Source organism: Chiloscyllium punctatum, chromosome 21 (genome assembly GCF_047496795.1).
Source record: "Chiloscyllium punctatum isolate Juve2018m chromosome 21, sChiPun1.3, whole genome shotgun sequence".
Classification (NCBI taxonomy): Eukaryota; Metazoa; Chordata; class Chondrichthyes; order Orectolobiformes; family Hemiscylliidae; genus Chiloscyllium; species Chiloscyllium punctatum.
Window position 1 is genome coordinate 12,798,098 of NC_092759.1, and position 15,126 is coordinate 12,813,223.

Here is a 15,126-nt window from a genome sequence, read left to right on the forward strand (position 1 = left end):
AGATAAGATTCACTATTTGGCAGACAGGATGCTCCAGTGCTGAGTATTGGAATAAATTGGGTCTATATTTTAGCAAGTTGAAAGGCAGTTACATTGGAATGTAAATAATTCTGAAGAAGCAGGTGCTTGAATGCTCGGAACTTGTTCCGACAAGCCTGGGAATCTTAAACAAAAAGAATACTGTCTCAGAATAAAGAGCAGATTATTTATGACAAATATGAGGAGACAGCACTTCACTCTAAGGCTTCTGAATCTTTAATATTCTTAATCCCAGAGGACTGTGGATGCGCCATCACTAAATAAACATCAGATTGGAATGGAACAGGACACTGGTTTTGAAACCTAAAATCAGCTCTGATTGGGTCGACTGGTCGAACAGATGGAACAGTTTGAACAGGCTGTGCGGTCTGCTCCTTCTCCAATTTCCTGAACAGTTAGAATTTGAACCAATTCCCAATCATTATGTTCCATGAAACCATTTGTTATTAAACATCTTCAGCCTCCACACTATTACAAACCATCTAATTCATTGTTCAGAACCACCCCCATTCCTTTATTCTGTTCTCCTAAAACCCCCTACCCCCCATAACACATGGGTTAACCTTTCTCCTGCCAGCAGCTGACCACACCTTTCTCTCCTTTCTATAGATTCTGCTTACCTTGTCAGTTTTCTCAGCAAGGGCTACATATTTTTCAGAGGGAATGCTGTCTACCCTTTACTCTTTCTGTGAGAGGATATGGTCTCCAATCCGATACGTTCATATTCGGTTTATTCAAAGAGAAACAAGGTACTGCTCTGTCGAAATTTATAACATGCTAAGGGCATCAATGTACTGTGATGAAAATATATTAAAAGTAAAACATTTTAAACCATGTGAAATTCATGAGGAAATAATATGTTACACTTGAGTCTGTAAGGGGCAGGAAGTCAATCCGCTCTCAGATGTTGTTGCTGTATACAATGCACCTCAACCCAACAATAGACAGATCTGACTGCATGTACAACGACTCTCCATGCATCGCTTTCAGAATGAAGTCAATAATAACGTAATAATAAAACAAAATGCAAAATGTGATGAATGTTGCATGTCGGGAGTCATCGTACTGTAGAATGTTTACAGCGCTGGAATTAGGCTGTTGGGCCCATCATTCACACGCTGGTCTAAAAGTGTGGAATCTGTCTCTAAACCTCTCCAATTACCCAGGCCCCTGCCTGATTTAAGACTGTCTGTGTTGAGTTTGCATATTCTCTCCATGTCTGCGTGGGTTTCGTCTGAGTGCTTCCACTGTCCAAAGTAGTGCAGGTCAGGTGGATTGGCCATGATGATGCCCATAGTGCCCAGGGATGTGTCCGTTTGGTAGATTAGCTGTGGCAAAGGCAAGGTTAGAGGATTAGGGTAGGGGCTGACTCTAGGTGGGATTATCACACAATCAGATTGGACCTGATGGTGCAAATGGCCTGTTTCCACATTGTTGGGATTTTATGATTCTATGTACCTTCATGTCTGCCGCTATAAGTGAGGTGGACTGTCACTTGACACAATATAACCTTGAATGGCTCCATATCAGGTCCATTTGGAACTGCAGATACTGGAAATTTGAAAGACAGCATAGAAACTGTTGTTGAAACTCTTCGGGTCTGGCAGCATCTGTGGGGATAAAGCAGAGGCATGCTTCAGTATCAAGTGAATCTTTTTCAGAACTTAACAGTTTGTTTTTATTTCAGCCCCATTCAATAGTCATGATCAGGTTCTTGTTAAATGTGTTTGGGAATAGCAAGGCTATGCATGGCAGGGCGGTAATTGTACAGAGGTGGTTAACTTCTAAGCAGTTGTCCCGAGCTGCCATACTGTTGCAGTTTTAAATCGATTTTCAATGGAAAAATCCCCAAGGTGAATTGAATGAGATTCATCACTGAATTTCTCAAAAATGTATCTGAGTGTTTCATTCTGTGATAAAACAGATCTATTAAATTGCTGCTCGCTCTTCACGATGATCACTGTGAAACTGGGTAGCATTACTCCGGTAAGCTTTCCCCTCTGCTGCCTCCCATCTCATAATTAAATGTTGATTAAAGAACAGGAATAAGGGGGTTTTATGACTCAAAAAGTGACATACTGCTCCCGCTGGGAAACTGAAATAATCACAGAAGCTGCTGGAAACACTGAACAGTTCCAATAGCTTCTGTTGCAATGGGGAAGGGGAATCAATGGGTCAAATCTCTTCAAGGTTAAAATAAATTTGAGCTGCAAAACAATCATGAAACTACATGAAATTAACACTTTCTATATTTCAACATTTTCAGACCAACTCCCTTTTTTTTCTTTTTGCAAATGATTGAAATATAACTGAACAGGCTCACAAATGTCTAAAAATAATTCTTCATTGTGTACAATCAATCAGATATTTTATTTTTCAATCTTAATGTGTTCAAAAGTGAGTACTGTGTACAGGCAGAATCTTGTTGCTTGTATGAGTTGCTTCATTCACCCTATTAAAATCACACAACATCAGCTTATAGTCCAACAGGTTTATCTGCAAGTACAAGCTCTCAATGCATTGCTCCTTTATCAGGTAGCGAGTGGGACAGAATCATAGGAAACACAAATCAAGGCTAGTAACCTGTTGGACTATAACAAGGTGCTGTGTTATTTTAAACATTGTCCACCGCATTCCAACAACAACACCTCCATATCATTAACCCAGACAGAAAATCTCTATGAGCAACACCCACATCATTAACCTGGACAGAATATCTCTATGACTCTACGACCAAAACCTCCACATCGTTAGCCCGGAAAGTACATCTGAGTTTATGACCAGCATTTCCACATCATTAACTTTGACGGAACATCTCTATGGTCAGCATCTCAACATCATTAACGCCGAGTCTACATCACTATGACCAGCACCTCCACACCATTAAACATGACAGCGTATTTCTATGACCTGCATCTCCACATTATCAACCCTGACAGCACATCACTATGACCTGCATCTCCACATCATTAACCCTGACAGTACATCACTATGGCCTGCATCTCCACATTATCAACCCTGACAGTACATCTCTATGATCAGCACCTCCACATCATTAACCCTGACAGTACATCACTATGATCAGCACCTCCACATTATTAACCCTGACAGTACATCTCTATGACTCGATGACCAGCACCTCCATACAATTAAACCTGACAGCACATCTCAATGACAGAGCACCGACACATCATTAGCCCTGACAGGACATCTCTATGACCAGCACCTCCACATAATTAGCCCTGACAGTACACCCCAATGACCAGCATCTCCACATCATTAACACTGACAGTAAATGTCTATGACCAGCACCTCCACATAATTAGCCCTGACAGTACACCCCAATGATCAACATCTCCACATCATTAACACTGACAGTTCATCTATGACCAGTACCACCACATCACTAACCCTGACAGTACCACCCTATGACCAGCATCTCCACATCATTATCCCTGACAGTTCATCTATGACCAGTACCACCACATCACTAACCCTGACAGTACCACCCTATGACCAGCATCTCCACATCATCTCTCTGACCGAGCCCTTCCACATCATGACACGGACAGTAAATCTCTATGTCCAGCACCTCTCTGTGACTGACAGCACATCTCTGTGACTGCGCCTCCACATCACTAACCCTGAAATTACAACAGTATGAGCAGCACATCCACGTCATTAACCCTGACACTACATCTCTGACCAGCACATCCACGTCATTAACCCTGACACTACATCTCTGACCAGCACATCCACGTCATTAACCCTGACACTACATCTCTGACCAGCACATCCACGTCATTAACCCTGACACTACATCTCTGACCAGCACATCCACGTCATTAACCCTGACACTACATCTCTGACCAGCACATCCACATCATTAAACCTGACAGTATATGCTTATGACCAGCAACTTCACATCATAAACACTGACAGTACATCTCCATGATGAGCACCTCCACATCACTGACCCTAATAGTACATCGCTTTGATCAGCATCTCCACATCACTAACACTGACAGTACATACCTATGATCAGCACTATCACATCAATAAACCTGACAGTACATCCCTACGATCAGCACCTCCACATCATTTACCCAGACAGAACATACTTATGAACAGCACCTTCAAATCATTAGCCCTGACAGTACATCTCTATGATCAGCACCTTGAAATCATAGCCCTGACTGTACTTTTCTATGATTATCATCTCCACATCATTAAACCTGACTGTACATCAGCATGATGAGCACCTCTACATCATTACCTGACTGTACATCTCGATGATCAGCACCCGGACATCATTAACCCTGACTGTACAACTGCATAGTGAGCACCCGAACATCACTGACCCTTAGAGTACATCCCCCTAATCAGCATCTCCACATCAATAACTCTGATAGTACATTCTTATGATCAGCACCTCCACATCATTGCCCTGACTGTACATTTCTATGATCAGCACCTCCACATCAAGAACTCTGACAGTACATCCCTATGATCAGCACCTCCACACCTTTAACCCAGACAGAACATCCCTATGAACAGCATCTTCAAATCATTAGCCTTGACAGTACATCTCTATGATCAGCACCTCCACATCATTTACCGTGACACTACATCTCTATAACCAGGAGCTCCACATCATTTATCCTGACAGTACATCTCTATGATCAGCACCACTCCATCATTAGCCCTGACAGTACATCTCTATGACCAGAACCTCCACATCATCAACCATGACGTATGTCGCTATGACAGAGCAACTCCACATCATTAACCCTGTCAGTACGACTATGACCCGCACCTCCACATTATTAACCCTAACAGTACATCTCTAAGAACAACACCTCCACATCGTTAACATTGACAGTACATCTCTATGACCAGCAGCTCCGCATCCTTAATCCTGACAGTACATCTCTATGACCAGGACCTCCACACCATTAACCATGACAGTACATCTTCATGATTCTCTGACCAATACCTCCATGTTACTTACCCTGACAGCGCACCTCTACCACTACATGACCAATAGCTTCACATCATTAAACCGGACAGTACATCTCTCTGACCAGCACCTCCACATCATCTAACCTGAGAGTACATCTCGCTGACAGAGCACCTCCATCATGACTCGGACAGTAAATCTCTATGACCAGCACCTCCACAACATTTACCCTGACAGTGTATATCTATGACCAGTAGATCCACATTATTAAACCTGACAGTACATCTCTATGATCAGCACCTCCATATCAATACACCTGACTGTGCATGACTATGATCAGCACCACCACATCATTAACACTTACAGTACATCTCTATAAATCTATGACCAGCACATTCACATCATTAGCCCTGACAGTACATCTCGATGAATCGATGATCAGCACACCACATCATTAGCCCTTACAGAACGTCGCAATGACCAGGTCCGCCATATCATTAACCCTGACAGATCATCACTATGATCAGCAATTCCACATCATTAACCCCGACAGTACATCTCCATGACTAGTACCTCCATGACATTAACCCTGACAGTACATCCCTATGATTAGCAACTCCACAGCCTTAACCCTGATATTACATCCCTATGTTCAGCCCCTCCACATCATTAGCCCTGACTGTACATCCCTATGATCAGCAACTTCTCATCATTAACTCAGAGTACATCCCTATGACCAGCACCTCCACATTATTAAAACTGACAGAACATCCCTATGACAAGCACCTACACATCATTAAAACTGACAGAACATCCCTATGACCAGCACCTACACATCATTTACCATGACAGAACATCCCTATGACCAGCACCTACACATCATTTACCATGACAGAACATCCCTATGACAAGCACCTACACATCATTTACCATGACAGAACATCCCTATGACCAGCACCTACACATCATTTACCATGACAGAACATCCCTGTGATCAGCACCTCCACATCATTATTCCTAACAGTAAATCTCTATGATCAGCACCTCCACATTATGATTCCTACCAGTACATCCCTATGATCAGCACCTGCACAGCATTAATCCTGACAGTACATCTCCATGATGTGCACCCGAACATCAATGACCCTAAAAGTACATCCCCTTATCGGCATCTCCACATCAATAACCCTGACAGGACATCCCTATCTTCAGCACCTCCACATTATTAACCCAGCCAATACATTCCTATGATCAGCATGTCCACATCATTAGCCTGGAGTGTACATCTCTGTGAAAAGCACCTCCAATCATTAACTCTGACAGTACATCCCAATGATCAGCACCTCCACATCATTTCCTATGACTTTCAAATCCACATCATTCACCTTGACAGTACATCCCTGTGAACAGCACATGCACATCACTATTCCCTGTCAGTACATGCCTATCATCAGCTCCTCCACAATAGTAACCCTGTCTGTACAACCCTATGATCAGCACCTCCACACCATTAACCCGACCATCAGCAGCTCCACATCATTCACCCTGACAGTACATCCCGATGACCAGAACATCCACATCATTAACCATGTCAGTGCATCCCTATGATCAGCACCTCCAAATCATTAGCCATGACAGTACATCTCTATGTATCCATGATCAGCACTTCCACATTAGCAGCCCTGACAGTACATCCTTATCACCAGCACCTCCACAGCATTAACACGGGTAGTACAACTCTATGATCAGCACCTCCACATCAGTAGCCCTAACAGTGCATCTCCATGACCAGCACCTCCACAACATTAACCCTCACAATACATCCGTATGATCATCACCTCCACATCATTAACCCTGGCAGTACATCACTTGCACATCCACATCGTTTTCCCTCAGAGTACATCTCTATGATCATCATCTCCACATCATTAAACCTGACAGTACATCTCTATGCCATCGCCTCCTCATAATTCACCCTGACAGTACATCCCTATGATCATCACCTATGTCATCATTGTATATGACAATACAACCTTATGACCAGCACCTCCACGTCAGTAACCTTGACAGTACATCCCAATGATCTGCACCTCCACATCATTAACTATGCTAGTACATCCCTACCATCATGACCTGCACATCATGAACCCTGACAGGACATCTCAATGCTCAGCACCTCCACACACTAACCCTGACATTACAACACTATGATCAGCACGTCCACTTCATTAACCCTGAAAGTTTATCCCTATGTTCAGCACCTCCACATCATTAACCCTGACAGAACATCTCTATGACAGTAGCTCCACATCAATAACCCTAACAGTTCATCCCTACGATCAGAAATTCCACATCATTAACCCTGGCAGTACATCCCGACAATCATCAACTTCACATCATTAACACTGAGAGTACAAACCAATGATCAGCATCCCCACATCATTAGCCCTGACAGTACACCTCTATGAGTCCATGATCAACACCTTCTCTTCATTAACCCTGACAGTTCATCCCTATGATCATCACCTCCACATCATTTACCCTGACAGAACATCTCTATGACCAGTATCTCCACATCAATAAACCTAACAGTTCATTCCTATGATCAGAATTTCCACATCATTAACCCTGGCAGTACAACGTGATAATTATCACCTTCACACTATTACCCCTGACAGTACATCCCGATGATCAACACCTCCACATCATTAACGCTGACAGTACAACCCTATGATCATCACCTCCACATCGACCACCATGACAGTGCACCCCCATGATCAACACCTCCACAACATTAAACATGACAGTGCATCCCTCGAATCAGCACCTCCACATCACTAACTCTGAGAGTGCATCCCTATGATCTGCACCTCCAAATCTCGAACCTTGATAGTGCATTCCGATGATCAGCACCTCCACATCACTAACCCTGACAGTGCATTCTTATCATCCGCACCACCACATCATTAACCCTGACACTGCATCCCTATGATTATCACCTCCACATCATTAACCCTGATAGTACAACCTTATGATCAGCAACACCACATCACTAACCCTGACAATGCACCTCCATAGTCAGCACATTCACATTACTAAGTCTGACAGTGCATCCCTGTGATCAGCACCTCCACTTCACTATGATCAGCACCTCCACACCACTAACTCAGACAGTATATCTCTATGATGATCACCTCCACATAATTCACCCTGGTAGCACATCACTCGTACTGACAGTGCATCCCTATGACCAGCGCCTCCACATCACTAAACCTGACAGTGCATCCCTATGATCAGCACCTCCACATCACTAAACCTGACAGTGAATCCCAAAGATCGGCACCTCCACATCCCTCACCCTGACAGTGCATTCCTATGTTCAGCACCTCCTCATCACTAACCCTGACAGTGCATTCCTATGATCAACTCCTCCACATCACTAACCCTGACAGCACATCCCTAAGAGCAGCGTCTCCACTTCACTATCCCTGACAGTGCCTTCCCATGATCAGCAACTCCACATCACAAACACTAACAGTGCATCCCTATGATCAGCAGCTCCACTTCACTAACCCTGACAGTGCATCCCTATGATCAGCAGCTCCACTTCACTAACCCTGACAGTGCATCCCTATGATCAGCAGCTCCACTTCACTAACCCTGACAGTGCATCCCTATGATCAGCAGCTCCACTTCACTAACCCTGACAGTGCATCACTATGATCAGCGCCTCCGCATCTCTTACCCTGACACTGAATCTCTCTGGTCATCATGTCCACATCACTTACCCTGAGAGTGCATCCCTATGGTCAGAACGTCCACGTCACTAACGCTGACAGTGCATCCCGACAATCATCACCTCCACATCACCAAATCTGTTAGATCATCCCAATGATCAGCATGTCCACATCACTCACCCTGACAGTGTATCTCTTAGATCGGTACCTATACATCACAAACCCAGATAGTGCATCCCTATGATCAGCTTCTCCACATCAGTAACCGTGAAAATGCATCCTTATGATTAGCACCTCCACATCGCTAACCCTAACAGTGAGTCCCTGTGATCAGCACCTCCACATTACAAACCCTGACAAGTGCATCCCTTTGATCAGCACCTCCACATCACTAAAACTGACATTTCATCCCTGTTATGAACACCTCCACATCACTAACCCTGACAGAGCACCCTATGATCAGCATTTCCAAATCGTTAACCCTGACAGTGCATCCCTATGATCAGCGCTTCAATATCACTAACCATGAGGGTGCATTGCTATGCTCATCACCTCCACATCACTAACTATATCAGTACATCCCTATGATCAGCACCTCCGCATCACTCATACTAACAGTGCTTTCCTATGATCAGCACCTCTACATCCCTCATCCTGACAATGCATCCATATGATTAGCACCTCCACATCACTAACACTGACCGTGCATCCCTATAATCAGCTCCCCCACATCACTCACCCTGACAGTGTACCCCTATGACCAGCACCTCTACAACACCTCTAGGGTGGCATGGTGGCTCAGTGGTTAGCACTGTTGCCTCACAGCGCCAGGGTCCCAGGTTCAATTCCAGCCTGGGGCGACTGTCTGTGTGGAGTTTGCACATTCTCCCCGTGTCTGCGTGGGTTTCCTCCGGGTGCTCCGGTTTCCTCCCACAGTCCAAAGATGTGCAGGTCAGGTGAATTGGCTATGCTAAATTACCCCATAGTGTTAGGTTAGGGGAATGGGTGGGTTGTGCTTCGGCGGGTCGGTGTGGACTTGTTGGGCCGAAGGGCCTGTTTCCACACTGTAAGTAATCTAAACACGAAACATCCCTATGATCAACACCTCCACATCGTTGGCCCTGGCAGTACATCCCGGATCAGGAGGATGGAGGCAAGATTGGGGCCGGTTTTTATTATAATTCCAACGCTGCGAAATGGGATTGACTCCAGCGGAATCTCTTCTCTCCCCCTCCACCCCCAACAACTAACATCGTTCCATGACGAACGTCACTTTGTTCAGACAGTCGGCCCTCCGGACACTCCACATTAACCACCATCATCATCATCATCATCATCATTACTTTCAGGAGCGGCACTTTGTTGACACAGTCCGCTCCTCCGCCGACGCTGCTCCTTTCTGGTTGTGGCCGACCACCACCAATTTAGCTCCAGGCCCCACCCCCCCCCTCAGGCCCCGCGCGCGGGAGATGGCGGTTAACGGCCGCCGCCATTTTAGCTCCAGGCCCCGCGCGCGGGAGATGGCAGTTAACAGTCGCCGCCATTTTAGCTCCAGGCCCCACCCCGCCCTCAGGCCCCGCGCGCGGGAGATGGCGGTTAACGGCCGCCGCCAATTTCGCTCCAAGCCCCGCCCCCCTCAGGCCCCGCGCGCGGGAGATGGCGGTTAACGGCCGCCGCCATTTTAGCTCCAGGCCCCACCCCCCCTCAGGCCCCGCGCGCGGGAGATGGCGGTTAACGGCCGCCGCCATTTTAGCTCCAGGCCCCACCCCCCCTCAGGCCCCGCGCGCGGGAGATGGCGGTTAACGGCCGCCTCGTGCCCCATGTGACCGTGAGCAGCTGCTTCAGGGAAAACCTCCCCGTTAAAGAGAAACAACCCATTTCAGGAGAGAAAACAAATACAGAAAAGGTGCCGCCTCCGGGTGTCACCAAACACAATAATATGGATCAGAATGAGAAATCCTCACAGACAGAGAGGGGAAAGTGATGAAGAAACTGTGTGTCGGAGCATCAAGTCCCAAAGCGCTCTCTCCCCGAAGGACGGCCGCCCCCGGACCCCAAACGATGTCTCAGTCCTCAGCTTCTAATCATGCAGCTCTCCCTCAGTTCTGACAGCGTCGCATTGAGGTATTGTGTCAGAACGAATCCTCTGACAAAGTGTCATACTCTGAGCAATGAATTTCTGACCATAAGGCAGACCCTCTGATCATGAGGCCTTCCCTCACAACTGACTTTCTGAGAATGAGGCAGTCCTGAGAATGAGACTGACCCTCTGATGGAGATACAATACCCTGGTACTGACCACCTAATTGTCAGGCCCAACTTCAAAGAGGGAATCAATCGCCTGACAGAACTGGGACAGGCCCTTCGGCCCTCCAAGCCTCTAAGCTGGGTCAGTCTATTGGCAGTAACGCATTGCTGGGAAGGTTAGTCCTGACAGTTCCTCATAGTCAGAGGGACAACACAGAGGAAATGCCTCGTAGTTGTTGGGACAATACTGCGATATGGCCAAAAAATAACAGGGTCAGAGGATCAACGCACTCAAAACTGACAAATGTGTGTTGCCTCAGGAATGCCCTTTGACAATGTGGCACTCGATCAAATCTGACCATATTAAGATGCGCATTGTCTTTTTAGACTCTCCACTGTGTGGAAACAGGCCATTAGGCTCAACAAAGTCCACACCGACAGTCCGAAGAGTGACCCACCCAGAACTATTCCTCTACCCAAATACTCTACTTTTGCCCCTAACTAATGTACCTGACCGACACCATGGGCAATTTATGTGGCCATTTCACTAACCTTCACATCTTTAGATTGTGGGAGGAAACCAGAGCACCCAAAGGAAACCCATGCAGATATGGGGGGGAATGTTCAAATTCCACACTGACAGTGGCCTGAGGAAGAAATTTAACATGGGTTCCTGCGGCTGTGAGGCAGCAATGCTAACCACTGTGGGTCCGTATCAAGAATTTGAAGGTGATCATGTCTGAGGGAGGGCCTCATTGTTAAGGGGGTCTGTCCTGAAGAAGTGTCTCATTGTAAGGTGGTCAGAACTGAGGATATGCCTCACGATTATATGGACAGTACTGAGGAATTCCCACAGCTCCGTCACAGGTTCAGTCCTGAGGGAGTTATTGATTGTCGAAGGGTCAGTTCGGATTAAGTGCTTTCTTTGCCAGATGGTTAAAAAGTGAGTCGGTGCCTCCTTGTAAGACAGTCAGAATTGAGGGTGTGTCTCCTATTTAGAATGCCAGTCCTGAGGTAGTGCAGCTCTGTCAGGAGGCCAGTGCTAATGCTGTGCTGCACTGACAGAGGGTCAGTACTGAGGGAGTGCATCATGATTAGAGAGTCAATATTGAGAAGGTACCTCATTGTTAGAGATTCAGTTCTGAGAGTATGCCAAATTTTCAGAAATTATGTTCTGAGGCTATACCTCAACATAATGGGATCAGAATTGAGAGAGTGCTGTGTGATTAGATAAGTAAAGACTGAGAAATTGCAACACTGTCAGTTTATCAGTTCTTGAGGGAGGGTCTTGTTATCAGTGTTTCAGTCTTGAGGGATTGCATCATTGTAAGTGAGTCAGAATTGAGGGTGTGTCTCATGAAATGCTGGTCAGTACTGGGGAACTGCAAGTCTATCAGAGGGTCAGTACTGAGGGTCTGCCTTTTTGTTAGAGAGTCATTTCTGAGGGAGGGCCTCATTCTCAACATGACAGTGCTGAGTAAGGGAGTGCCTTATTATCAGATGATCAATACTGAAGTAATGACATGTGGTAATGGGGTCTGAATTGACATTGTACCTCATGATCAGTGGTTAGTACTGAGGTATTGCATCTCTGTCAGAGAGTCAGTACTGAGTGCGGGCATCCTTGTCAGTGGATCTATTTGAGCCAGTGCCTCATTTCAATTGAGTCAGAATTGAGAGAGTGATGCATGTTTCCAGGATCAGTATTGAGGTAGTGCACAATGTCAGATGGTCTGTACTGAGGGAATGCCTATTTGTTCGAAGGTCAGTTTGATGCACTGCCTCTTTGGCAGTGGGTGAGCACTGTCTGTGTTGACCCACTGACAGTGCAGCACTCTCTTACTATCAGACCTTCAACAGTTCAGAGTTCCGCCAGTGATGACACTGAAAATGCAGCACTCCCTCAGTACTGAGTCTGTGAAAGTTCAGCACTCTATCATCAGTGACTTACTAACAGTGCAGCAATCTCTGAGCACTGACTTTCCAACAGTACAGCAAACCCTCAGTACTGACTCTCCGGCAGTGCAGCATGACCTGTGTACTGATTCTCCGGCAGTGCAGCACTCCCTTAGTACTGAGTCTCCGAAAATATAGCATTTGCTTTGCGCTGCTGTCAGAGGAACAGAACTTTCAGAGTGTATTATTTTCAGAGGGTAAATACTGAGGAATGCCTCATTTTTTAAATGTCAGTTCTGAGGCAGTGCCGCCTTGTCACATGGTCGGTTCTGAGGCAGTGCATTTGTCACAGTGTCAGTTCTGAGGGAGTGCATGAGTCAGAGACAATCAATACTGAGGCGATGCCTCAATAGAAAATAGACAATAGGTGCAGGAATAGGCCATTCTACCCTTCGAGCCTGCACCACCATTCAATATGATCATGGCTGATCATCCTTAATTAGTATACTGTTCCTGCCTTATCTCCATAACCCTTGATTCCACTATCCTTGAGAGCTCCCTCCAATTCTTTCTTAAATGAGTCCAGAGACTGGGCCTCCACTGCCCTCTGGGGCAGAGCATTCCACACGACCACTAATCTCTGGGTGAAGAATTTTCTCCTCATCTCTGTCCTAAATGGTCTACCCAGTATTTTTAAGCTGTCTCCTCTGGTTTGGCCCTCAGCCATCAGCAGAAACATGTTTCCTGCCTCCAGAGTGTCCAATCCTTTAATATAAGAAAGTCAGCTGTCAGAATGTAGGGAGTGCTATTGACTACAGGGTCAGTGCTGAGGGAGAGCTATGTTGTCATCGGTTCAGCTCGAGGGGATTGACTTATTGTTAAATGGTCAATACTGTGGCGGTGCAGCACTCCTTCAGTACTCAGCCCCTGAAAATACAGCATCCCCTCAGTACTGCCAACAGACAGTGTGCCACTGTCATAGTAACATAACTGTCAGATTATGCTATTTTCGGAGGGTAAGTACTGAGAGCTGCCTCATTATTAATGGTCAGCCCTGAGGCAGTACATTGTTTGAGGTTCCATACTTAAGGAGTGATTCATTAGATTAAGGGTCAGTTCTGAGGCAGTGCTTCTTTGTTAGAATGTTAATTCTGGCAGAGAACATTTACTGATGCCCTGGCCTTATTCTAACATTTAGAGGAGATCTTCTCCAGTGCTCTAATTTAGTAACACTGTGCCCCAATTCTCCCATTTACTGATGTCCTGCTCTAATTATCCCAGTTAGTGGTGCTGTATACTAATTGAAGGAGGTCACATGCTTAGCTGGTCAGGAATGTCAGATGGTCAGAACTATGGGAGGGCATTGTTGTCAGGTGGTTAATATTGAGGGAATGTATCATTGTCAGATGACCAACGCTGTGGCAGTGTTTCAATTTGAAGGTATTTAGGGATTGTCACGTGATGAGAGGGTCAGTATTGAAGTATGGTAGCACTGTCAGGGTGTCAGACTGATGGAGTGACATTTAACACTGAGGCATTGCCTCTGAGCTGACCTAGTGACAATCTCAGGACTAACGATCCAATGCCTGACATATGCTCAATTCTGACTGCCTTCCAATAGGCACTCCCTCAGTACTAACTCTCTGATAAAAATGCAATCCCTCAGTACACGTTTGGAGGCTCTCACAATCTTGCCCCTCTGATTATGAGGCTCTACTTCAGGATGACAGTCCTCAGGACTGATGCTTTGAGCATGTGACACATTCTCACTTCTCATCCCTTACAATGGACACTGTCTCAGCATCAACTCTCTAACAAACAGGCACTGCCTCATTACTGACACTATGACAGTATAGCACTGCCCCACACCTAACCTGCTAACAGCGCTGTAATACCCCAGTACTGACCCTGTAATGATTTGTCACTCGGTTAATGCTGACACCCTGAAATTGAGGCATTGCCTGTGAGAGTGCTGCAATGTGAGTTCGCTATCACTCACATTTTAAAAGATTATGATGTGAGGTGAGCTTTTCTGTGTATTTTTATATAATTTAAAGAGGGGCTCGATGCCCGTATCATAACAATTAACAAAACTGGCAGTATATAAATTCATACAAACTGGAACTGAACAGCCAACAACTAAAACCTTTGGTAGATGACCAAGCCTTTCATAACTATTGTCTGTAAAAATCGTACAGCAATTATCATGGGACATTTTAATCTACATATAAATTGGTCGAACTAGCT

General features: G+C 45.6%; 1 long non-coding RNA gene across 1 annotated transcript; it reads right to left on the bottom strand.

Moving 5' to 3' along the window:
* Positions 1-292: 292 nt before the first annotated feature.
* On the bottom strand, positions 293-10,154 carry LOC140492578 (uncharacterized). Its single transcript, XR_011963582.1, has 3 exons — positions 10,080-10,154; positions 1,498-1,649; positions 293-1,367 (listed from the first exon to the last, which is right to left on the bottom strand). It is a non-coding gene; the product is annotated as an uncharacterized lncRNA (long non-coding RNA).
* Between the last annotated feature and the right edge of the window lie 4,972 nt (positions 10,155-15,126).